This window comes from Anopheles ziemanni, unplaced genomic scaffold (assembly GCF_943734765.1).
Source record: "Anopheles ziemanni unplaced genomic scaffold, idAnoZiCoDA_A2_x.2 scaffold_126_ctg1, whole genome shotgun sequence".
NCBI lineage: Eukaryota > Metazoa > Arthropoda > Insecta > Diptera > Culicidae > Anopheles > Anopheles ziemanni.
This window is the reverse complement of record NW_026690042.1, coordinates 29,821-56,043: the sequence shown is the minus strand read 5'-3', so window position 1 is coordinate 56,043 and position 26,223 is coordinate 29,821.

The window sequence follows — 26,223 nt, the reverse complement described above, 5'->3', positions numbered from 1 at the left end:
GCCTTTTGCTCACCATGCATATTAACCTTGCCTTTTGGCCCAAATCCCCGAATATCGTCTCCGCGTTACCAGTTAGCGCTTCCAAGTGTTCGAATCAAAGTTCCAACATGATAAGTACTTGCCAAAACGGTGCTTGCCATGCCGTTAAGGGAATTACACTTGGTGGCGCATTTTGTGCACACTTATTGTCACATACGTGTATCGGCCATATCGCCCTTTTGCGTACCTCGGATCGAAATGCCGTATATGGACGAAAAATAGGCATTGTAGCGATAAACATTAGTGCCGAACAGTAGGAGAGGTGTGGCTCAAGCCATGTTTTTGTTCAAATTGCTGACTGGTGAAATTGATGCACCATATATTTTGAGTCAATGTCCTGTTCGTGTTCCTGTTTATTCTACGCGTAATAATGAGTTCCTATATGTGAATCCTACTACAACGAGGTACGCTGAAAATGCCCCGATACTCGCAATGTGTCGTTCTGTGAATAAGTTTAGCAATCGAATAGATTTTAACCGAACCTCTGTTACTGTTAAGGAATCACTTGTCCAATGTTGGCATAGTAATTAGTTATAAATGTTAACTGAAGATTGTTTTGTAAACTATTTGTTAAAACAGACGATTCATTGGGGTAATTCACCTGTTGAATCTTGAATAAAGAATAATAATAATTTTAATTGCTTTCCGCTAGCTCGTACGGAAAAGTGAGTTTTTGGGCTAAAGGCAGTTTACCATGCATATTAACCTTGCCTTTTGCTCACCATGCATATTAACCTTGAATTTTGCCCAAATCCCCGATTATCGTCTCTGCGTTAGCAGTTAGCGCTTCCAGATGTCCCAAGCAAAGTTCCAACATGATAAGTACTTGTCAAAACGGTGCTTGCCATGCCGGTCTAGGAATTACACTTGGTGGCGCATTTTGTGCACACTTTTTGTCAAATAGGTTAATCGGCCATATCGCCCTTTAGCGTACCTCGTATCGAAATGCCGTATATGGACGAAAGATAGGCCTCGTAAAGATAAATATTCGTGCCGAATGTTGCTTTACGCTAGCTCGTACGGAAAAGTGAGTTTTGGGGCAGAAGGCAGTTTACCATACATATTTACCTCGCCTTTTGCTTACCATGCATATTAACCTTGCCTTTTGCCCAAATCCCCGAGTATCGCTTCCGCGTTACCAGTTAGCGCTTCCAAGTGTTCGGATCAAAGTTCCTATATGATAAGTACTTGCCAAAACGGTGCTTGCCATGCCGGTCCGGGAATTACACTTGGTGGCGCATTTTGTGCACACTTTTTGTCACATACGTGTATGGGCCATATCGCCCTTTTGCGAAACTCGGATCGAAATGCCAAGTATGGACGAAAGATAGGCCTCGAGGCGATTAACATTCGTGCCGAACATTGCTTTCCACTAGCTCGTACGGAAAAGTGAGTTTTTGGGTATACGGCAGTTTAAAATGCATATTTACCTCGCCTTTTGCTCACCATGCATATTAACCTTGCCTTTTGGCCAAATCCCCGAATATCGTCTCCGCGTTACCAGTTAGCGCTTCCAAGTGTCCAAAGCACTGTTCCAACATGATAAGTACTTGCCAAAACGGTCACTGCCATGCCGTTCCGGGAATTACACGCGGTGGCGCATTTTGTTCACACTTTTTGTCACATACGTGTATCGGCCATAACGCCCTTTTGCGTACCTCGGATCGAAATGCAGTATATGGACGAAAGATAGGCCTTGTTGCGATGAACATTCGTGCCCAACATTGCTTTCCGCTAGCTCGTACGGAAAAGTGAGATTTAGGGCAAGAGGCAGTTTACCATGCATATTTACCTCGCCTTTTGCTCACCATGCATATTAACCTTGCCTTCTGGCCAAATCCCCGAATATCGGCTTCGCGTTACCAGTTAGAGCTTGTAAGTGTTCGGATCAAAGTTCCAACATGATAAGTACTTGCCAAAACGGTGCTTGCCGTGCCGTTAAGGGAATTACACGCGGTGGCGCATTTTGTGCACACTTTTTGTCACATACGTGTATCGGCCATATCGCCCTTTTGCGTACCTCGGATCGAAATGCCGTATATGGACGAAAGATAGGCCTTGTAGCGATTAACATTCGTGCCGAACATTGCTTTCCGCTAGCTCGTACGGAAAAGTGAGTTTTTTGGGAAGAGGCAGTTTACCATGCATATTTACCTCGCCTTTTGCTCACCATGCATATTAACCTTGCCTTTTGCCCAAATCCCCGAATATCGTCTCCGCGTTACCAGTTAGCGCTTCAAAGTGTTCGGATCAAAGTTCTTACATGATAAGTTCTTGCCAAAACAGTGCTTGCCATGCCGTTAAGGGAATTACACGCGGTGGCGCATTTTGTGCACACTTTTTGTCACATACGTGTATCGGCCATATCGCCCTTTTGCGTACCTCGGATCGAAATGCCTTATATGAACGAAAGATAGGCCTTGTAGCGATTAACATTCGTGCCGAACATTGCTTTCCGCTAGCTCGTACGGAAAAGTGAGATTTAGGGCAAGAGGCAGTTTACCATGCATATTTACCTCGCCTTTTGCTCACCATGCATATTAACCTTGCCTTCTGGCCAAATCCCCGAATATCGGCTTCGCGTTACCAGTTAGTGCTTGTAAGTGTTCGGATCAAAGTTCCAACATGATAAGTACTTGCCAAAACGGTGCTTGCCGTGCCGTTAAGGGAATTACACGCGGTGGCGCATTTTGTGCACACTTTTTGTCACATACGTGTATCGGCCATATCGCCCTTTTGCGTACCTCGGATCGAAATGCCGTATATGGACGAAAGATAAGCCTCGTGGCGATAAACATTCGTGCGGAACATTTCTTTCCACTAGTTCGTACGGAAAAGTGAGTTGTTGGGCAAAAGGCAGTTTACCATGCATATTTACCTCGCCTTTTGCTCACCATGCATATTAACCTTGCCTTTTGCCCAAATCCCCGAATATCGTCTCCGCGTTACCAGTTAGCGCTTCCAAGTGTTCGGATCAAAGTTCCAACATGATAAGTACTTGCCAAAACGGTGCTTGCCATGCCGTTAAGGGAATTACACTTGGTGGCGCATTTTGTGCACACTTTTTGTCACAAACGTGTATCGGCCATATCGCCCTTTTGCGTACCTTTGATTGAAATGCCGTATATTGACGAAAGACAGGCCTTGTGGCGATTAACATTCGTGCTCAACATTGCTTTCCGCTAGCTCGTACGGAAAAGTGAGTTTTTTGGCAAAAGCCAGTTTACCATGCATATTTACCTCGCCTTTTGCTTACCATGCATATAAACCTTGCCTTTTACCGAAATCCCCGAATATCGTCTCCGCGTTACCAGTAAGCGCTTTCAAGTGTCCAAAGCAAAGTTCCAACATGATAAGTACTTGCCAAAACGGTGCTTGCCATGCCGGTCAGGGAATTACACTTGGTGGCGCATTTTGTGCACACTTATTGTCACAAAGGTGTACTGGCCATATCGCCCTTTTGCGTACCTCGGATCGAAATGCCGAATATGGACGAAAGATAGGCCTTGTGGGGATAAACATTCGTGCCGAACATTGCTTTCCGCTAGCTCGTACGGAAAAGTGAGATTTAGGGCAAGAGGCAGTTTACCATGCATATTTACCTCGCCTTTTGCTCACCATGCATATTAACCTTGCCTTTTGGCCAAATCCCCGAATATCGTCTCCGCGTTACCAGTTAGCGCTTCCAAGTATCCAAAGCAAAGTTCCAACATGATAAGTACTTGCCAAAACGGTGCTTGCCATGCCGTTAAGGGAATTACACTTGGTGGCGCATTTTGTGCACACTTTTTGTCACATACGTGTATCGGCCATATCGCCCTTTTGCGTACCTCGGATCGAAATGCCGTATATGGACGAAAGATAGGCCATTTGGCGATAAACATTCGCGCCGAACACCGCTTTCCGCTAGCTCGTACGAAAAAGTGAGTGTTTGGGCAGGAGGCAGTTTACCATGCATATTTACTTCGCCTTTTGCTCACCATGCATATTAACCTTGCCTTTTGGCCAAATCCCCGAATATCGTCTCCGCGTTACCAGTTAGCACTTCCAAGTGTTGGGAGCAAAGTTCCAACATGATAAGTAATTGCCAAAACAGTGCTTGCCATGCCGGTCCCGGAATTTCATGCGGTGGCGCATTTTGTGCACACTTTTTGTCACATACTTGTATCGGCCATGTCGGCCTTTTGCGTACCTCGGATCGTAATGCCGTATATGAACAAAAGACAGGCCTCGTAGCGATAAACATTCGTGCCGAACATTTCTTTCCACTAGTTCGTACGGAAAAGTGAGTTTACGGGCAAAAGGCAGTTTACCATGCATATTTACCTCGCCTTTTGCTTACCATGCATAATAACCTTGCCTTTTACCGAAATCCCCGAATATCGTCTCCGCGTTACCAGTAAGCGCTTTCAAGTGTCCAAAGCAAAGTTCCAACATGATAAGTACTTGCCAAAACGGTGCTTGCCATGCCGGTCAGGGAATTACACTTGGTGGCGCATTTTGTGCACACTTATTGTCACAAAGGTGTACTGGCCATATCGCCCTTTTGCGTACCTCGGATTGAAATACCGTATATGGACGCAAGATAGGCCATGTAGCGATAAACATTCGTGCCGAACATTGCTTTCCGCTAGCTCGTACGGAAAAGTGAGTTTACGGGCAAAAGGCAGTTTACCATGCATATTTACCTTGCCTTTTGCTCACCATGCATATTAACCTTGCCTTTTGGCCAAATCCCCGAATATCTTCTCCGCGTTACCAGTTTGCGCTTCCAAGTGTTCGGATCAAAGTTCCAACATGATAAGTACTTGCCAAAACGGTGCTTGCCATGCCGTTAAGGGAATTACACGCGGTGGCGCATTTTGTGCACACTTTTTGTCACATACGTGAATCGGCCATATCGCCCTTTTGCGTACCTCGAATCGAAATGCCGTAAATGGACGAAAGATAGGCCTTGAGGCGATTAACATTCGTGCCGAACATTGCTTTCCGCTAGATCGTACGAAAAAGTGAGTTTTAGGGCAAGAGGCAGTTTACCATGCATATTTACCTCGCCTTTTGCTCACCATGCATATTAACCTTGCTTTTTGGCCAAATCCCCGAATATCGTCTCCGCGTTACCAGTTAGCGCTTGCAAGTGTTCGGAGCAAAGTTCCAACATGATAAGTACTTGCCAAAACGGTGCTTGCCATGCCGGTCCGGGAATTTCACGCGGTGGCGCATTTTGTGCACACTTTTTGTCACATACGTGTATCGGCCATATCGCCCTTTTGCGTACCTCGGATCGAAATGCCATGTATGGACAAAAGATAGGCCTCAAAACGATAAACATTCGTGCGGAACATTGCTTTCCGCTAGCTCGTAAGGAAAAGTGAGTTTTAGGGCAAGAGGCAGTTTACCATGCATATTTACCTCGCCTTTTGCTTACCATGCATATTAACCTTGCTTTTTGGCCAAATCCCCGAATATCGTCTCCGCGTTACCAGTTAGCGCTTGCAAGTGTTCGGAGCAAAGTTCCAACATGATAAGTACTTGCCAAAACGGTGCTTGCCATGCCGTTAAGGGAATTACACTTGGTGGCGCATTTTGTGCACACTTTTTGTCACATACGTGTATCGGCCATATCGCCCTTTTGCGTACCTCGGATCGAAATGCCGTATATGGACGAAAGATAGGCCTTGTGGCGATAAACATTCGTGCCGAACATTGCTTTCCGCTAGCTCGTACGGAAAAGTGAGTTTTTGGGCAAAAGGCAGTTTACCATGCATATTTACCTTGCCTTTTGCTCACCATGCATATTAACCTTGCCTCTTGCCCAAATCCCCGAATATCGTCTCCGCGTTACCAGTTAGCGCTTCCAAGTGTTCGCATCAAAGTTCCAACATGATAGGTACTTGCCAAAACAGTGCTGGCCATGCCGTTAAGGGAATTTCACTTGGTGGCGCATTTTGTGCACACTTTTTGTCACATACGTGTATCGGCCATATCGCCCTTTTGCGTACCTCGGATCGAAATGCCATGTATGGATGAAAGATAGGCCTTGTGGCGATAAACATTCGTGCGGAACATTGCTTTCCGCTAGCTCGTACGCAAAAGTGAGTTTTTGGGCAAATGGCAGTTTACCATGCATATTTACTTCGCCATATGGCCAAGTTTGCGCCACGAACGGTCAACGACACAAATGACCGAGTTTAGTTCATGGGAAAAAAATGTTGTCCTTTGAGTATGAGTGCAGAAGCGAAGAACGAAATAAGCAGACTGACCGTGAATTAGCGAATTGGTTCTATCAAGGGCAGGGTTGCTCGGTGCACACGTCGCGTGGCTGGAATTCGGCGGAAAAAGAACCGTTAGTATGATTTGCGCGACGCCGTTAACACATTGGTGGTATTGACCTTTCAGAAGAAACTGGTTCGGTAGGGTAGCATACCGGCTGCGGTGTGCTTGGCGAATACGTTAGCCTACTTAAATTCGGAGAAAAATAAACCGTTGGTTTGACTTGGTCCCGGCCATGTCCCCCTCTTTTACTGCTTCGTTTACTAACACCAATGGAATAGATCGCCCTTGAATGTGGAGTAATGGTTTACTACCAAAGCAAAAGCGAAACGTTAGCAGGTTTTTCCATCACAATTTTGTCAATACTTTATGCGCATTTTATGAACACTAAAAAAAAGTAATAAACCCAGTGCGGCACATTTGGCGTCACGGGGCGTAGTCTCGGGTGCTAACCCATTATTTTCATGAAAAAATATATTTTGCGAACAACTCAACAAAATGCATATAAAAAGACGCGTAAAATTATTATAAATTGAATGCCGCAAACCGCAGTTCAATCGGATGGAATTTGAGGCAAAGAGAAGCAAAAAACTGGTGTTTGGACACGTGGTTCGGGGAAAAATGGTCACAAAAAATTTTCGAGTTCGCAGTCGATCCAAATACCAATAGACGCGCAAAATTATTTTAAAATTTTTAATAAAAACCGCAGACCAATTGGGGGAAAATTGACGAAGATTTTAGCAAAAAACTTTTCGACGTCTGGAATGTTCGGTAGTCAAATCGGCCCCGCTGGCAAATCAACTACTCGAATCTAGCCCCGCTGTCAACCGAAGTACTCGAATTTTTCCAGCAAAGTCGAGCAAGCACGAAAAGTGTAGGAAAGATGGTTTTAAATGTCGGTGGTGCAAAAGGGTCCTACGTTGGTGCGCCCGAACATACCCCAACCACCTCTGACCCCCCACATCTTACCGCCCTGCACCCTCGAACTCACTCCGCGGGATAATTTCCCGTACCCAAGAACTCAATCCGCGGTACGTCACCCATACCCACCGTTTCGGCTGTATTTATCCGATCATCACGCACGGGGGTGGTTTAACTTTGTATTCTAGATACCGAAGAGATACGCTATGCTTCGAAACGCTTACTGGTCTACTTTCCAAAATAGATTTTTACCGGAACGTACCAAGCACGGGGCCTTCATCTCCGAAGTTGTTTTGGTTTGGTTGGAATTACGTAAAAAGTGCTTCGAACCACTTTCAAAGTTGTTTTGGTGTGTTTGGGAATACGTTAAAAGTGCTTCGAACCACCTAGGAAGTTGTTTTGATGTGGTCGAGAATTTAAAAACAAGCTCCGAACCACCTTCAAAGTTGTTTTAGTTTGATTGGAATTACGTAAAAAGTGCTTCGAACCACCTTCAAAATTGATTTAAGGTGGTTTGAAATACGTAGAAAGTGCTTCGAACCACCTTCAAAGTTGTTTTGGTGTGTTTGGGAATACGTGAAAAGTGCTTCGAACCACCTAGGAAGTTGTTTTGATGTGGTCGAGAATTTAAAAACAAGCTCCGAACCACCTTCAAAGTTGTTTTAGTTTGGTTGAAATTACGTAAAAAGTGCTTCAAACCACCTTCAAAGTTTTTTTGGTGTGGTAAGAAATACGTAGAAAGTGCTTCGAACCATCTCCAAAGTTGTTTTAGTTTGGTTGGAATTACGTAAAAATTCTTCGAACCACCTAGGAAGTTGTTTTGATGTGGTCGGAAATTTATAAAAAGTGCTTCGAACCACCTTCTAAGTTGTTTTGGTTTGGTTGGAATTACATAAAAAGTGCTTCGAACCATCTCCAAAGTTGTAATGGGTGCAGGGCGGTAATATGAGGTGGTACGAGGTGGATGGGGTATGTTTGGCCACACCAACATTGGTCACTCGTGCATCACGGACATTTAAAACCATCTTTCCTACACTATTCGTGCTTGTTCGACTTTGCTCGAAAAATTCGAGTACTCCGGTGGACAGGAGGGCGAGATTCGAGTGCTTGATTTGCCAGCAGGGCCGGTTTGATAACCGAATAGTCCAGAAGTTCCTAGACACCTTGATCATGTTTTTACCTCTAGTTCAAGTATCTTATGCTAACCCTACCTTAAGTCTTAAGCACCATGAAAAATGACATCTGTCAGAATCGACCACGAGGTAGATTCTCTTTTGCTTCCGACCTCCGAGCAGTACGGACGACTCCGAGCAGAAACGTGAAAAGTGAAGAAAGTGAAAAACTCAAGTGATTTCATAAAAGTGAGTGAATTTTTAGTAAAAATCGCTTCCAAAGCGGTAAAGATTTGCCGAATCGGATATTGATTCAAAATCGGCACATCGGGTGACACTAGTTGCAATACATTAAAAACATGACATGTGGTCAAGCAAAGTTGATAATTTTTTTTTTAAGTGCTCAGTGATGTGTTGTAAAGGATATTGCAGTGAAAACCACAGAAGAATTTGCTTTAAACTAGAATTTTGACAAAAAAAAATTTAACACCATGGGTTTTTCCGGACCGGCACGCCCAACCAGCACAGCGACTGCTCGATTCTGCTCGAAAGTTTCGAGCAAGTGCAGGAAACAACATGAAAGTGGGGGGAAAACTGGTTTGAGCCTCGGTGCCGGGCAAGTGACCACTCTGGTTTCACCAGAACACACCCTACACCCCCGTTCAAACCCAAGCCCCACCTATTTCCCCCCAGGTCATAGTTAAGGGTCTATGTGGGACAGGAAAATATATAGAATTGGCCTGCATATATCGAGCAGCGTTGAAAGATGCTCTTATAACTGTTTATATTTAAAACGATGGTTTTTTGTTGTGTAATCTAATTGTTTTGTTTTTTTTTCAGTACGACGACGAAAAAAATGGATAACAAAAATGCTGAGAAGCCAAAATACGTGCCACTTCAACTCAGCGAATATTTTATGCACAAGTTTTCCAATAAAAACAAATCAATTCCGGCGGTTGCGTGGCGCAAGGCAGCCATTAAGCAGTATAAGGAATTAACTGCCGCACAAAAACAAGCGCTGCAAACCGAGCTCAGAAAAAAACAAGCTGCGTTTGTTTCAAAAATGGCTGACTACATCGACTTGCTCCCGTCAGAGAAAAAGCCTCGCCACCAGCAAATGCTGACACACTACGTGCAGTCAATGCGCTGTGCTATCAGCAGCGATGTCCATTCAACTGCATCATCTGACAGGCAAGCAGAAACGTAAGTTTTTCATTTAAATAATATGAGGCTTTCATGGCGATGTGTATTCGCATGCAAAGCAACATTGGTTCGCTAAAGATAGAAATGTTTTGTACAATGAAGGTGGTCAGTAAAAACATAGAACCGTTCTTTGGCAAGCTGGTGTGCAAATATGTTTTGAATGTTTCGTTGCTTAGATTGACAAACATATTTTTTTTTATATTTTAAGGGTTACCACTCCGGCACAGATGCTACACTCATCACAATTTGTTGAGCCACCACCAAGGTATTTCTTGAAAAAACGTTTTTGCGTCGAAAATGGTCCGTTACACAATACTAAACTATTTCTGCCTATTTCCAACAGCAATTTGCTTCAATTTTATAACCAGTTTCTCTATTTTGGTGATCCGATGGAGTGCAAAAAAACCTTCGAGGGGCTGTCAAGACGACTAAAGAGCGTCATTGAAACAGTGAAGAAAAACGCGCAAGAACTTTTCCTGCAGGAGGCGCCACAATATATTGAAAGCCTATCTGATGATGCAAGGAATGAATACATACGCCTTTTGAAAGAAACACTTATTCACGAAAGGAGTGGCAAGGAACGGTAAGAGAAGTTGTTTGGTCCAGATGCTGATGAATATTTTTTAAAAATTACTTCTTTTTACTAAATCAGTCGTAATAGGCCTGGCGCGACGTTTAAAGGAAAAAAAACTCCAAACAGCGGTAGGCTGCGGGAACCCACCCTTCCACCAAGGTAAGAATGCCACAACAACGTGTACTTTTATATGTCGTCAAGTACAAAACCAAATCATTCCCAAATTGTATTTCACAGAACATCGCTTGAGTTTTTTGCACGATTCATTTACACTGGGAAAGCAAGCAGTCTGCGGGAGTCATTTAAAAAGCTTTCGAATGCCTCAAAGCAAATCATCGCAAGAAACAGAAAAGACATGCAGAAACAATACTTCGCCGACCTTAAAAAATTTTTGAGTATGCTTCCAAAGCAGAAAGCAAAGGTATATCTAAGATACGTGCAGCTGAAGGCCAAGTGGAAAATTGACTTGTAGTCTTTGTTGCTCAAAAGGTTTGTAAATAGGTTTTTTCTGTTTTTTTTTCCATTATCAAATTCGATTAAAATACCATATGCAATTCTCATAATCGTTTTTTTTTTAAATGATTTTAGAAATGTTGGACTAAAGCTGATTAAAGACGATACGTCCGCATCACCTGATCGTTGAGTTCCTTAAAAATAAGAAAACGTGGACTGCCGCACTTTGGGTGTTAAACATTATTTTTAAAAGACCATTTTTTTATCATTTCTTTTTTATTCAATAATCACCATTCAAAATTCCCCGTTTCATCCCTATTTTAGTTGAATTTTTAATAAGGCTTCAATATTTTAAAAAGTGAGAAGTTTATACTGGTAAAATGACATTTGATTATTAACATAAAAAAAATGCAAAAGAAAATTTGATGAAATCGAAACAAAGATCATTTATTATTTGAGAAATCCGAAACTCACTCAAACCCTTAAGTTTGAATAAGCTAACTTGAAAGAACACGAAGATATTGGTTGATGACCACAAAATTTGGGAACTTAGTCGGCCAAAGTGCACTTTGTAGGACGATTTGCGGGGGGTAAGAGGGATCGGAGGGAAAAATGAATAATAAGCAAATAGTCTCACCTCGTCACGATCTACAACTTAGCCGTTTAGCCGACCGACGTACCGCGGATTGAGTTCATTGTTACGGGAAATTATCCCGCGGAGTGAGTTCGAGGGTGCAGGGCGGTAAGATGTGGGGGGTAAGGGGTGGTTGGGGTATGTTCGGGCGCACCAACGTTGGTCCCTTTTGCACCACCGACATTTAAAACCATCTTTCCTACACTTTATGTGCTTGCTCGACTTTGCTCGAAAAATTCGAGTACTTCGGTTGACAGCGGGGCTAGATTCGAGTGGTTGATTTGCCAGCAGGGCCGATTTGACCACCGAGCATTCCGGACGTCATTAAGTTTTTTGCTAAAATCTTCGTCAATTTTTCCGCAATTGGGCTGCGGTTTTTACTAAAAATTTTAAAATAATTTTGCGCGTCTATTGGTGTTTGGATCGACTGTGAACTCGAAAATTTTTTGCGACCATTTTTTCCCGAACCACGTGTCCAAACACCAGTTTTTTGCTTCTCTTTCTCTCAAATCCCATCCGATCGAACTGCGGTTTGCGGCGTTCATTTCAAAATAATTTTACGCGTCTTTTTATATGCATTTTGTTGAGTTGTTCGAAAAAAATATGTTTTCATGAAAATAATGGGTAAGCACCTGAGACTACGCCCCGTGACGCCAAATGTGCCGCACAGGGTTTTCACTTTTTTTTAGAGTTCATAAAATGCGCATAAAGTATTGACAAAATGGTGATAGAAAAACCTGCTAACGTTTCGCTTTTGCTTAGCTAGTTAAACCATTTCTCCACATTCAAGCGCGATCCATTCCATTGGTGTTAGTAAACGAAGCAGTTAAAGAGGGGGATATGGCCGGGACCTAGTTTAACCAACGGTTTATTTTTCTCCGAATTTAAGTAGGCTAAAGTATTCGCCAAGCACACCGCAACCGGTATGCTACCGTACCGAATCAGTTTTTCCTGGAGGGCCAAAGCCCCCAATGTGTTAACGGCGACGCGCAAATCATGGTAACGGTTCTTTTTCCGCCGAATTCCAGCCACGCGACGTGTGCACCGAGCAACCCTGACCTTGATAGAACCAATTCGATAATTCACGGTCAGCCTGCTTAGTTCGTTCTTCGCTTCTGCACTCATACTCAACGGAAAACATTTTTTTCCCATGAACTAAAGACGGTCATATTGGTCGTTGACCGTTCGTGGCGAGAACTTGGCCATATGGCAAGGTAAATATGCATGGTGCACTGCGTTTTGCCCAAAAACTCATTTTTCTGTTCGAGCTAGCGGAAAGCAATGTTTGACACGAATGTTCATCGCCACAAGGCCTATCTTTTGTCCATATACTGCATTTTGATCCGAGGTACGCAAAAGGGCGATATGGCCGATACACGTATGTGACAAAAATTGTGCACAAAATGCGCAACCGCGTGTAATTCCCGGAACGGCATGGCAAGCACTGTTTTGGCAAGTACTTATCATGTTGGAACTTTGATCCGAACACTTGGAAGCGCTAACTGGTAACGCGGAGACGATATTAGGGGATTTGGGCAAAAGGCAAGGTTAATATGCATGGTGAGCAAAAGGCGAGGTAAATATGCATGGTAAACTGCCTTTTGCCCAAAGATTCACTTTTCCGTACGAGCTAGCGGAAAGCAATGTTCCGCACGAATGTTTATCGTCTCAAGGACTATCTTTCGTCCATACATGGCATTTCGATCCGAGGTACGCAAAAGGGCGATATGGCCGATACACGTATGTGACAAAAAGTGTGCACAAAATGCGCCACCAAGTGTAATTCCCTTAACGGCATGGCAAGCACAGTTTTGGCAAGTACTTATCTTGTTGTAACTTTGTTCCGAACACTTGGAAGCGCTAACTGGTAACGCGGAGACGATATTAGGGGATTTGGGCAAAAGGCAAGGTTAATATGCATGGTGAGCAAAAGGCGAGGTAAATATGCATGGTAAACTGCCTTTTGACCAAAAACTCACTTTTCCGTACGAGCTAGCGGAAAGCAATGTTTGGCACGAATGTTTATCGCCACAAGGCCTATCTTTTGTCCATACATGGCATTTCGATCGGAGGTACGCACAAGGGCGATATGGCCGATACACGTATGTGACAAAAAGTGTGCACAAAATGCGCCACCGCGTGTAATTCCCTTAACGGCATGGCAAGCACTGTTTTGGCAAGTACTTATCATGTTGGAACTTTGCTCCGAACACTTGGAAGCGCTAACTGGTAACGCGGAGACGATATTCGGGGATTTGGCCAAAAGGCAAGGTTAATATGCATGGTGAGCAAAAGGCGAGGTAAATATGCATGGTAAACTGCCTTTTGACCAAAAACTCACTTTTCCGTACGAGCTAGCGGAAAGCAATGTTTGGCACGAATGTTTATCGCCTTGAGGCCTATCTTTTGTCCATACATGGCATTTCGATCGGAGGTACGCAAAAGGGCGATATGGCCGATACACGTATGTGACAAAAAGTGTGCACAAAATGCGCCATGGCGTGTAATTCCCTTAACGGCATGGCAAGCACCGTTTTGGCAAGTACTTTTCATGTTGGAACCTTGCTTTGGACACATGGATGCGCTAACTGGTAACGCGGAGACGATATTCGGGGATTTGGCCAAAGGCAAGGTTAATATGCATGGTGAGCAAAAGGCAAGGTAAATATGCATGGTAAACTTCCTTTTGCCCAAGAACTCACTTTTCCGTACGAGCTAGCGGAAAGCAATGTTGGGCACGAATGTTATCCGCTACAAGGCCTATCTTTCGGCCATATACGGCATTTCGATCCAAGGTACGCAAAAGGGCGATATGGCCGATACACGTATGTGACAAAAAGTGTGCACAAAATGCGCCACGAAGTGTAATTCCCTTAACGGCATGGCAAGCACCGTTTTGGCAAGTACTTATCATGTTGGAACTTTGATCCGAACACTTGGAAGCACTTACTGGTAACGCGGAGACGATATTCGGGGATTTGGCCAAAAGGCAAGGTTTATATGCATGGTGAGCAAAAGGCAAGGTAAATATGCATGGTAAACTGCCTTTTGCCCAAGAACTCACTTTTCCGTACGAGCTAGCGGAAAGCAATGTTGGGCACGAATGTTATCCGCTACAAGGCCTATCTTTCGTTCATAAACGGCATTTCGATCCGAGGTACGCAAAAGGGTGATATGCCCGGTACACGTATGTGACAAAAAGTGTGCAAAAAATGCGCCACGAAGTGTAATTCCCTTAACGGCATGGCAAGCACCGTTTTGGCAAGTACTTATCATGTTGGAACTTTGATCCGAACACTTGGAAGCACTAACTGGTAACGCGGAGACGATATTCGGGGATTTGGCCAAAAGGCAAGGTTAATATGCATGGTGAGCAAAAGGCGAGATAAATATGCATGGTAAACTGCCTTTTCCCCAAAAACTTACTTTTCCGTACGAGCTACCGGAAAGCAATGTTCGACACGAATGTTTATCGTCTCAACGACTATCTTTCGTACATACATGGCATTTCGATCCGAGGTACGCAAAAGGGCAATATGGCCGATACACGTATGTGACAAAAAGTGTGCACAAAATGCGCCACCAAGTGTAATTCCCTTACCGGCATGGCAAGCACCGTTTTGGCAAGTACTTATCTTGTTGGAACTTTGTTCCGAACACTTGGAAGCGCTAACTGGTAACGCGGAGACGATATTAGGGGATTTGGGCAAAAGGCAAGGTTAATATGCATGGTGAGCAAAAGGCGAGGTAAATATGCGTGGTAAACTGCCTTTTGCCCAAGAACTCACTTTTTCGTAAGAGCTAGTGGAAAGCATTGTTCAGCACGAATGTTTATCCTCACGAGGCCTATCTTTCATCCTTATACGGCATTTCGATCCGAGGTACGCAAAAGGGCAATATGGCCGATACACGTATGTGACAAAAAGTGTGCACAAAATGCGCCACCAAGTGTAATTCCCTTACCGGCATGGCAAGCACCGTTTTGGCAAGTACTTATCTTGTTGGAACTTTGTTCCGAACACTTGGAAGCGCTAACTGGTAACGCGGAGACGATATTAGGGGATTTGGCCAAAAGGCAAGGTTAATATGCATGGTGAGCAAAAGGCGAGATAAATATGCATGGTAAACTGCCTTTTCCCCAAAAACTTACTTTTCCGTACGAGCTACCGGAAAGCAATGTTCGACACGAATGTTTATCGTCTCAACGACTATCTTTCGTACATACATGGCATTTCGATCCGAGGTACGCAAAAGGGCGATATGGCCGATACACGTATGTGACAAAAAGTGTGCACAAAATGCGCCACCAAGTGTAATTCCCTGACCGGCATGGCATTTCGATCCGTGGTACGCAAAAGGGCGATATGGCCGATACACGTTTGTGACAAAAAGTGTGTACAAAATGCGCCACCAAGTGTAATTCCCGGACCGGCATGGCAAGATCAGTTTTGCCAAGTACTTATCATGTTGGAACTTTGCTTTGGACACTTGAAAGCGCTAACTGGTAACGCGGAGACGATATTCGGGGATTTGGCCAAAAGGCGAGGTAAATATGCATGGGAAGCAAAAGGCGAGGTAAATATCCATGGTAAACTGCCTCTTGCCCTAAAACTCACTTTTCCGTACGAGCTAGCGGAAAGCAATGTTCGGCACGAATGTTTATCTCCACGAGGCCTATCTTTTGTCTATATACGGCATTTCGATCCGAGGTACGCAAAAGGGCGATATGGCCGATACACGTATGTGACAAAAAGTGTGCACAAAATGCGCCACCGCGTGAAATTCCCTGACCGGCATGGCAAGCACCGTTTTGGCAAGTACTTATCATGTTGGAACTTTGCTTTGGACACTTGCAAGCGCTAACTGGTAACGCGGAGACGATATTCGGGGGTTTGGGCAAAAGGCAAGGTTAATATGCATGGTGAGCAAAAGACGAGGTAAATATTCATGGTAAACTGCCTTTTTCCCAAAAACTCACTTTTTCGTACGAGCTACCGGAAAACAATGTTCGGCACGAATGTTAATCGCTACGAGGACTATCTTTCGTCCATACATGGCATTTCGATCCGAGGTACGCAAAAGGGCAATATGGCCGATACACGTATGTGACCAAAAGTGTGCACAAAATGCGCCACCAAGTGTAATTCCCTTAACGGCATGGCAAGCACCGTTTTGGCAAGTACTTATCATGATGGAACTTTGATCCGAACACTTAAAAGTGCTAACTGGTAACGCGGAGACGATATTCGGGGATTCGGCCAAAAGGCAAGGTTAATATGCATGGTGAGCAAAAGGCGAGGTAAATATGCATGGTAAACTGCCTTTTGCCCAAAAACTCACTTTTTCGTACGAGCTAGCAGAAAGCAATGTTGAACACGAATGTTTATCGTCTCAAGGACTATCTTTCGTCCATACATGGCATTTCGATCCGAGGTATGCAAAAGGGCGATATGGCCGAGTCACGTATGTATCAAAAAGTGTGCACAAAATGCGCCACCAAGTGTAATTCCCTTAACGGCATGGCAAGCACCGTTTTGGCAAGTACTTATCATGTTGGAACTTTGATCCGAACACTTGGAAGCGCTAACTGGTAACGCGGAGACGATATTCGGGGATTTGGCCAAAAGGCAAGGTTAATATGCATGGTGAGGAAAAGGCGAGGTAAATATGCATGTTAAACTGCCTTTTTCCCAAAAACTCACATTTCCGTACGAGCTAGCAGAAAGCAATGTTCGGCACGAATGTTTATCGCCGCAAGGCCTATCTTTCGTCCATACATGGCATTTCAATCCGAGGTACGCAAAAGGGCGATATGGCCGATACACGTTTGTGACAAGAAGTGTGCACAAAATGCGCCACCAAGTGTAATTCCCTTAACGGCATGGCAAGCACCGTTTTGGCAAGTACTTATCATGTTGGAACTTTGCTTTGGTCACTTGGAAGCGCTAACTGGTAACGCGGAGACGATATTCGGGGATTTGGCCAAAAGGCAAGGTTAATATGCATGGTGAGCAAAAGGCGAGGTAAATATGCATGGTAAACTTCCGTTTACCCAGAAACTCACTTTTCCGTACGAGCTAGCGGAAAGCAATGTTCGGCACGAATGTTTATCGCCGCAAGGTCTATCTTTCGTCCATATACGGCATTTCGATCCGAGGTACGCAAAAGCGCGATATGGCCGATACACCTATGTGACAAAAAGTGTGCACAAAATGCGCCACGGCGTGTAATTCCCTTAACGGCATGGCAAGCACCGTTTCGGCAAGTACTTATCATGTTGGAACTATGCTTTGGACACTTGGAAGCGGCAACTGGTAACGGGAGACGATATTAGGGGATTTGGGCAAAAGGCAAGGTTAATATGCATGGTAAGCAAAAGGCGAGGTAAATATGCATGGTAAACTGCCTTTTTCCCAAAAACTCACTTTTTCGTACGAGCTACCGGAAAACAATGATCGGCTCGAATGTTTATCGCCACAAGGCCTGTCTTTCATCCATATACGGCATTTCGATCCGAGGTACGCAAAAGGGCGATATGGCCGATACACGTATGTGACAAAAAGTGTGCACAAAATGCGTCACCTAGTGTAATTCCCTTAACGGCATGGCAAGCACTGTTTTGGCAAGTACTTATCATGTTAGAACTTTACTTTGGACACTTGGAAGCGCCGACTGGTAACGTGGAGACGATATTCGGGGATTTGGGCAAAAGGCAAGGTTAATATGCATGGTGAGCAAAGGCGAGGTAAATATGCATGGTAGACTGCCTCTTGCCCAAAAACTCACTTTTCCGTACGAGCTAGGGGAAAGCAATGTTCGGCACGAATGTTTATCACCACGAATCCTATCTTTCGTCCATATACGGCATTTCGATCCGAGGTTGTCAAAATCAGCAAGTCCAGGCGCGAAGCTATTAGTGAAACATAGAGCAAAATGCGTCCTTAAATTCATGAAATAGTACTTTGACCAAGAATACCGGCAAGATGAAGAAGAGATAGCAAGTTGACGTAGAACATTTATAATTAGTGCATGATCTGCCCAATAAAAAAATACGCAGGGTCAAGGACGTAGCTGGCCTACAAAGGTGAGTTATCGATGATTCATGGTTTGCACCTTATTATGGCCAACACAGCTCAAGGTACCTTACAAGTAGGAAAATTCTCGGAAAAGTTTTTCACGATTTTGCTCTCGTTTGAGTTTGAAAATGACGCGGAAAAATATAAAAAATTTTTGTTGAAAACCGCAAGTGAATCGAAGTAAAACTAACGAAATAATGAATGAACAACTTTAGTCCCACAAAAATTTAAATTTCTGTCAATGGGGAACAAATTAAATGTTTGTCAATGGGGAACAATTTAAATTTCTGTCCCAACAAGCAGTTTTTCGGCCCAAGATTAAGGGAACAATGGTGGTAACGGTGTTTTTAGCCCAGCTGATGCCCAGGTACCCCCCGTGGGTAGTGCAGGGCCCCAGCAACGACAGCCTCCCTTCCTCCCAAACCCACCCACTCACCCTCGCACCGTTGAGAGGGCAAGAAGGAAAGGCAAGGTTAATATGCATGGTAAGCAAAAGGCGAGGTAAATATGCATGGTAAACTGCCTTTTGACCAAAAACTCACTTTTCCGTACCAGCTAGCGGAAAGCTATGTTCCGCACGAATGTTTATCGTCTCAAGGACTATCTTTCGTCCATACATGGCATTTCGATCCGAGGTACGCAAAAGGGCAATATGGCCGATAGACGTATGTGACAAAAAGTGTGCACAAAATGCGCCACCGCGTGTAATTCCCTTAACGGCATGGCAAGCACCGTTTTGGCAAGTACTTATCATGTTGAAACTTTGCTCCGAACACTTGGAAGCGCTAACTGGTAAGGCGGAGACGATATTGGGGGATTTGGCCAAAAAGCAAGGTTAATATGCATGGTAAGCAAAAGGCGAGGTAAATATGCATGGTAAACTGCCTCTTGCCCAAAAACTCACTTTTCCGTACAAGCTAGCGGAAAGCAATGTTCAGCACGAATGTTTATCGCCACAAGGCCTATCTTTCGTCCATATACGGCATTTCGATCCGAGGTACGCAAAAGGGCGATATGGCCGATACACGTGTGTGACAAAAAGTGTGCACAAAATGCGCCACCAAGTGTAATTCCCTTAACGGCATGGCAAGCACCGTTTTGGCAAGTACTTATCATGTTGGAACTTTGCTCCGAACACTTGCAAGCGCTAACTGGTAACGCGGAGTCGATATTCGGGGATTTGGGCAAAAGGCAAGGTTAATATGCATGGTGAGCAAAAGGCGAGGTAAATATGCATGGTAAACTGCCTTTTGCCCAAAAACTCACTTTTCCGTACGAGGTAGCGGAAAGCAATGTTCCGCACGAATGTTTATCACCACAAGGCCTATCTTTTGTCGTACATGGCATTTCGATCTGAGATACGGAAAAGGGCGATATGGCCGATACACGTATGTGACAAAAAGTGTGCACAAAATACGCCACCAAGTGTAATTCCCTTAACGGCATGGCAAGCACCGTTTTGGCAAGTACTTATCATGTTGGAACTTTGCTTTGGACACTTGGAAGTGCTAACTGGTAACGCGGAGACGATATTCGGGGTTTTGGCCAAAGGCAAGGTTAATATGCACGGTGAGCAAAAGGCGAGGTAAATATGCATGGTAAACTGCCTCTTGCCCTAAAACTCACTTTTCCGTACGAGCTAGCGGAAAGCTATGTTCCGCACGAATGTTTATCGTCTCAAGGACTATCTTTCGTCCATACATGGCATTTCGATCCGAGGTACGCAAAAGGGCAATATGGCCGATAGACGTATGTGACAAAAAGTGTGCACAAAATGCGCCACCAAGTGTAATTCCCTGACCGGCATGGCAAGCACCGTTTTGGCAAGTACTTATCTTGTTGTAACTTTGTTCCGAACACTTGGAAGCGCTAACTGGTAAAGCGGAGACGATATTCGGGGATTTGGCCAAAAGACAAGGTTAATATGCATGGTGAGCAAAAGGCGAGGTAAATATGCATGGTAAACTGCCTCTTGCCCAAGAACTCACTTTTCCGTACGAGCTAGCGGAAAGCAATGTTTGGCACGAATGTTTATCGCCACAAGGCCTATCTTTCGTCCATATACGGCATTTCGATCCGAGGTACGCAAAAGGGCGATATGGCCGATACACGTATGTGACAAAAAGTGTGCACAAAATGCGCCACCAAGTGTAATTCCCTTAACGGCATGGCAAGCACCGTTTTGGCAAGTACTTATCATGTTGGAACTTTGATCCGAACATTTGAAAGCGCTTTTTATCAACGTGGAGACGAAATTCGGGGATTTGGGCAAAAGGCAAGGTTAATATGCATGGTAAACTGCCTTTTGACCAAAAACTCACTTTTCCGTACGAGCTAGCGGAAAGCAATGTTTGGCACGAATGTTTATCGCCACAAGGCCTATCTTTCGTCCATATACGGCATTTCGATCCGAGGTACGCAAAAGGGCGATATGGCCGATACACGTTTGTGACAAAAAGTGTGCACAAAATGCGCCACCGCGTGAAATTCCCTGACCGGCATGGCAAGCACTGTTTTGGCAAGTACTTATCATGTTGGAACTTTGCTTTGGACACTTGCAAGCGCTTACTGGTAAAGCGGAGACGATATTCGGGGATTTGGGCAAAAGGCAAGGTTAATATGCATGGTGAGCAAAAGGCGAGGTAAATATCCATGGTAAACTGCCTTTTGCCCAAAAACTAACTTTTCCGTACGAGCTAGCGGAAAGCAATTTTAGGCACGAATGTTTATCGTCTCAAGGACTATCTTTCGTCCGTACATGGCATTTCGATCTGAGGTACGCAAAAGGGCAATATGGCCGATACACGTATGTGACAAAAAGTGTGCACAAAATGCGCCACCGCGTGAAATTCCCTGACCGGCATGGCAAGCACCGTTTTGGCAAGTACTTATCATGTTGGAACTTTGCTTCGGACACTTGGAAGCGCTTACTGGTAACGCGGAGAGGATATTCGGGGATTTGGCCAAAAGGCAAGGTTTATATGCATAGTGAGCAAAAGGCAAGGTAAATATGCATGGTAAACTGCCTCTTGCCCAAAAACTCACTTTTCCGTACGAGCTAGCGGAAAGCAATGTTCGGCACGAATATTTATCGCCGCAAGGCCTATCTTTCGTCCATATACGGCATTTCGATCCGAGGTACGCAAAAGGGCGATATGGCCGATACACGTATGTGACAAAAAGTGTGCACAAAATGCGCCACCAAGTGTAATTCCCTTAACGGCATGGCAAGCACCGTTTTGGCAAGTACTTATCATGTTGGAACTTTGATCCGAACATTTGAAAGCGCTTTTTATCAACGTGGAGACGAAATTCGGGGATTTGGGCAAAAGGCAAGGTTAATATGCATGGTAAACTGCCTTTTGACCAAAAACTCACTTTTCCGTACGAGCTAGCGGAAAGCAATGTTCGGCACGAATGTTTATCGCCACAAGGCCTATCTTTCGTCCATACACGGCATTTCGATCCGAGGTACGCAACAGGGCGATATGGCCGATACACGTGTGTGACAAAAAGTGTGCACAAAATGCGCCACCGCGTGAAATTCCCTGACCGGCATGGCAAGCACCGTTTTGGCAAGTACTTATCATGTTGAAACTTTGCTCCGAACACTTGGAAGCGCTAACTGGTAACGCGGAGACGATATTCGGGGATTTGGCCAAAAGGCAAGGTTAATATGCATGGTGAGCAAAAGGCGAGGTAAATATCCATGGTAAACTGCCTTTTGCCCAAAAACTAACTTTTCCGTACGAGCTAGCGGAAAGCAATTTTAGGCACGAATGTTTATCGTCTCAAGGACTATCTTTCGTCCGTACATGGCATTTCGATCTGAGGTACGCAAAAGGGCAATATGGCCGATACACGTATGTGACAAAAAGTGTGCACAAAATGCGCCACCGCGTGAAATTCCCTGACCGGCATGGCAAGCACCGTTTTGGCAAGTACTTATCATGTTGAAACTTTGCTCCGAACACTTGGAAGCGCTAACTGGTATCGCGGAGACGATATTGGGGGATTTGGCCAAAAGGCAAGGTTAATATGCATGGTGAGCAAAAGGCGAGGTAAATATCCATGGTAAACTGCCTCTTGCCCTAAAACTCACTTTTCCGTACGAGCTAGCGGAAAGCAATGTTCAGCACGAATGTTTATCGCCACGAGGCCTATCTTTCGTCCATATACGACATTTCGATCCGAGGTACGCAAAAGGGCGATATGGCCGATACACGTATGTGACAAAAAGTGTGCACAAAATGCGCCACCAAGTGTAATTCCCTTAACGGCATGGCAGGCACCGTTTTGGCAAGTACTTATCATGTTGGAAATTTGCTCCGAACACTTGCAAGCGCTAACTGGTAACGCGGAGACGATATTCGGGGATTTGGCCAAAAGGCAAGGTTAATATGCATGGTAAGCAAAAGGCGAGGTAAACATCCATGGTAAACTGCCTCTTGCCCTAAAACTCACTTTTCCGTACGAGCTAGCGGAAAGCAATGTTGCGCACGAATGTTTATCGTCTCAAGGACTATCTTTCGTCCATACATGGCATTTCGATCCGAGGTACGCAAAAGGGCAATATGGCCGATACACGTATGTGACAAAAAGTGTGCACAAAATACGCCACCAAGTGTAATTCCCTTAACGGCATGGGAAGCACCGTTTTGGCAAGTACTTATCATGTTGGAACTTTGCTCCGAACACTTGCAAGCGCTAACTGGTAACGCGGAGACGATATTGGGGGATTTGGCCAAAAAGCAAGGTTAATATGCATGGTAAGCAAAAGGCGAGGTAAATATGCATGGTAAACTGCCTCTTGCCCTAAAACTCACTTTTCCGTACGAGCTAGCGGAAAGCAATGTTCAGCACGAATGTTTATCGCCACAAGGCCTATCTTTCGTCCATATACGGCATTTCGATCCGAGGTACGCAACAGGGCGATATGGCCGATACACGTATGTGACAAAAAGTGTGTACAAAATGCGCCACCGCGTGAAATTCCCTGACCGGCATGGCAAGCACCGTTTTGGCAAGTACTTATCATGTTGAAACTTTGCTCCGAACACTTGGAAGCGCTAACTGGTAACGCGGAGACGATATTCGGGGATTTGGCCAAAAGGCAAGGTTAATATGCATGGTGAGCAAAAGGCGAGGTAAATATCCATGGTAAACTGCCTCTTGCCCTAAAACTCACTTTTCCGTACGAGCTAGCGGAAAGCAATGTTCAGCACGAATGTTTATCGCCACGAGGCCTATCTTCCGTCCATATACGGCATTTCGATCCGAGGTACGCAAAAGGGCGATATGGCCGATACACGTATGTGACAAAAAGTGTGCACAAAATGCGCCACCAAGTTTAATTCCCTTAAAGGAATGGCAAGCACCGTTTTGGCAAGTACTTATCATGTTGGAACTTTGATCCGAACACTTGGAAGCGCTAACTGGTAACGCGGAGACGATATTCGGGGATTTGGCCAAAAGGCGAGGTAAATATGCATGGTAAACTGCCTTTTGCCCAATAACTCACTTTTCCGTACGAGCTAGCAGAAAGCAATGTTCGGCACAAATGTTTATCGCCACGAGGCCTATTTTTGGTTCATTTATACCATCTCCAAAGTTTTTTGAGTGTGGTCGGGAATACGTTAAAAGTGCTTCGAACCACCAAGGAAGTTGTTTTGGTGTGGTTGCAATTACGTAGAAAGTTCTTCGAACCATCTCCAAAGTTGTTTTAGTTTGGTTGGAATTACGTAAAAAGTGCTTCGAACCACCTACGAAGTTGTTTTGATGTGGTCGAGAATTTAAAAAAAGCTCCGAACCACCTTCAAAGTTGTTTTAGTGTGGTTGGGAATACGTAAAAAGTGCTTCGAACCACCTACGAAGTTGTTTTGATGTGGTCGAGAATTTAAAAAAAGCTCCGAACCACCTTCAAAATTGTTTTGGTGTTGTTTGAAATACGTAGAAAGTGCTTCGAACCATCTTCTAAGTTGTTTTGGTGTGGTTGAAATTACGTAAAAAGTGCTTCGAACCACCTAGGAAGTTGTTTTGGTTTGGTTGGAATTACATAAAAAGTGCTTCGAACCATCTCCAAAGTTGTCATGGGTGCAGGGCGGTAAGATGTGGGGGTACGGGGTGGATGGGGTATGTTTGGCCACACCAACATTGGTCACTCGTGCATCACGGACATTTAAAACCATCTTTCCTACACTATTCGTGCTTGTTCGACTTTGCTCGAAAAATTCGAGTACTCCGGTGGACAGGAGGGCGAGATTCGAGTGCTTGATTTGCCAGCAGGGCCGGTTTGATAACCGAATAGTCCAGAAGTTCCTAGACACCTTGATCATGTTTTTACCTCTAGTTCAAGTATCTTATGCTAACCCTACCTTAAGTCTTAAGCACCGTGAAAAATGACATCTGTCAGAATCGACCACGAGGTAGATTCTCTTTTGCTTCCGACCTCCGAGCAGTACGGACGACTCCGAGCAGAAACGTGAAAAGTGAAGAAAGTGAAAAACTCAAGTGATTTCATAAAAGTGAGTGAATTTTTAGTAAAAATCGCTTCCAAAGCGGTAAAGATTTGCCGAATCGGATATTGATTCAAAATCGGCACATCGGGTGACACTAGTTGCAATACATTAAAAACATGACATGTGGTCAAGCAAAGTTGATAATTTTTTTTTTAAGTGCTCAATGATGTGTTGTAAAGGATATTGCAGTGAAAACCACAGAAGAATTTGCTTTAAACTTGAATTTTGACAAAAAAAAATTTAACACCATGGGTTTTTCCGGACCGGCACGCCCAACCAGCACAGCGACTGCTCGATTCTGCTCGAAAGTTTCGAGCAAGTGCAGGAAACAACATGAAAGTGGGGGGAAAACTGGTTTGAGCCTCGGTGCCGGGCAAGTGACCACTCTGGTTTCACCAGAACACACCCTACACCCCCGCTCAAACCCAAGCCCCACCTATTTCCCCCCTGGTCATAGTTAAGGGTCTATGTGGGACAGGAAAATATATAGAATTGGCCTGCATATATCGAGCAGCGTTGAAAGATGCTCTTATAACTGTTTATATTTAAAACGATGGTTTTTTGTTGTGTAATCTAATTGTTTTGTTTTTTTTTCAGTACGACGACGAAAAAAATGGATAACAAAAATGCTGAGAAGCCAAAATACGTGCCACTTCAACTCAGCGAATATTTTATGCACAAGTTTTCCAATAAAAACAAATCAATTCCGGCGGTTGCGTGGCGCAAGGCAGCCATTAAGCAGTATAAGGAATTAACTGCCGCACAAAAACAAGCGCTGCAAACCGAGCTCAGCAAAAAACAAGCTGCGTTTGTTTCAAAAATGGCTGACTACATCGACTTGCTCCCGTCAGAGAAAAAGCCTCGCCACCAGCAAATGCTGACACACTACGTGCAGTCAATGCGCTGTGCTATCAGCAGCGATGTCCATTCAACTGCATCATCTGACAGGCAAGCAGAAACGTAAGTTTTTCATTTAAATAATATGAGGCTTTCATGGCGATGTGTATTCGCATGCAAAGCAACATTGGTTCGCTAAAGATAGAAATGTTTTGTACAATGAAGGCGGTCAGTAAAAACATAGAACCGTTCTTTAGCAAGCTGGTGTGCAAATATGTTTTGAATGTTTCGTTGCTTAGATTGACAAACATATTATTTTTTATATTTTAAGGGTTACCACTCCGGCACAGATGCTACACTCATCACAATTTCTTGAGCCACCACCAAGGTATTTCTTGAAAAAACGTTTTTGCGTCGAAAATGGTCCGTTACACAATACTAAACTATTTCTGCCTATTTCCAACAGCAATTTGCTTCAATTTTATAACCAGTTTCTCTATTTTGGTGATCCGATGGAGTGCAAAAAAACCTTCGAGGGGCTGTCAAGACGACTAAAGAGCGTCATTGAAACAGTGAAGAAAAA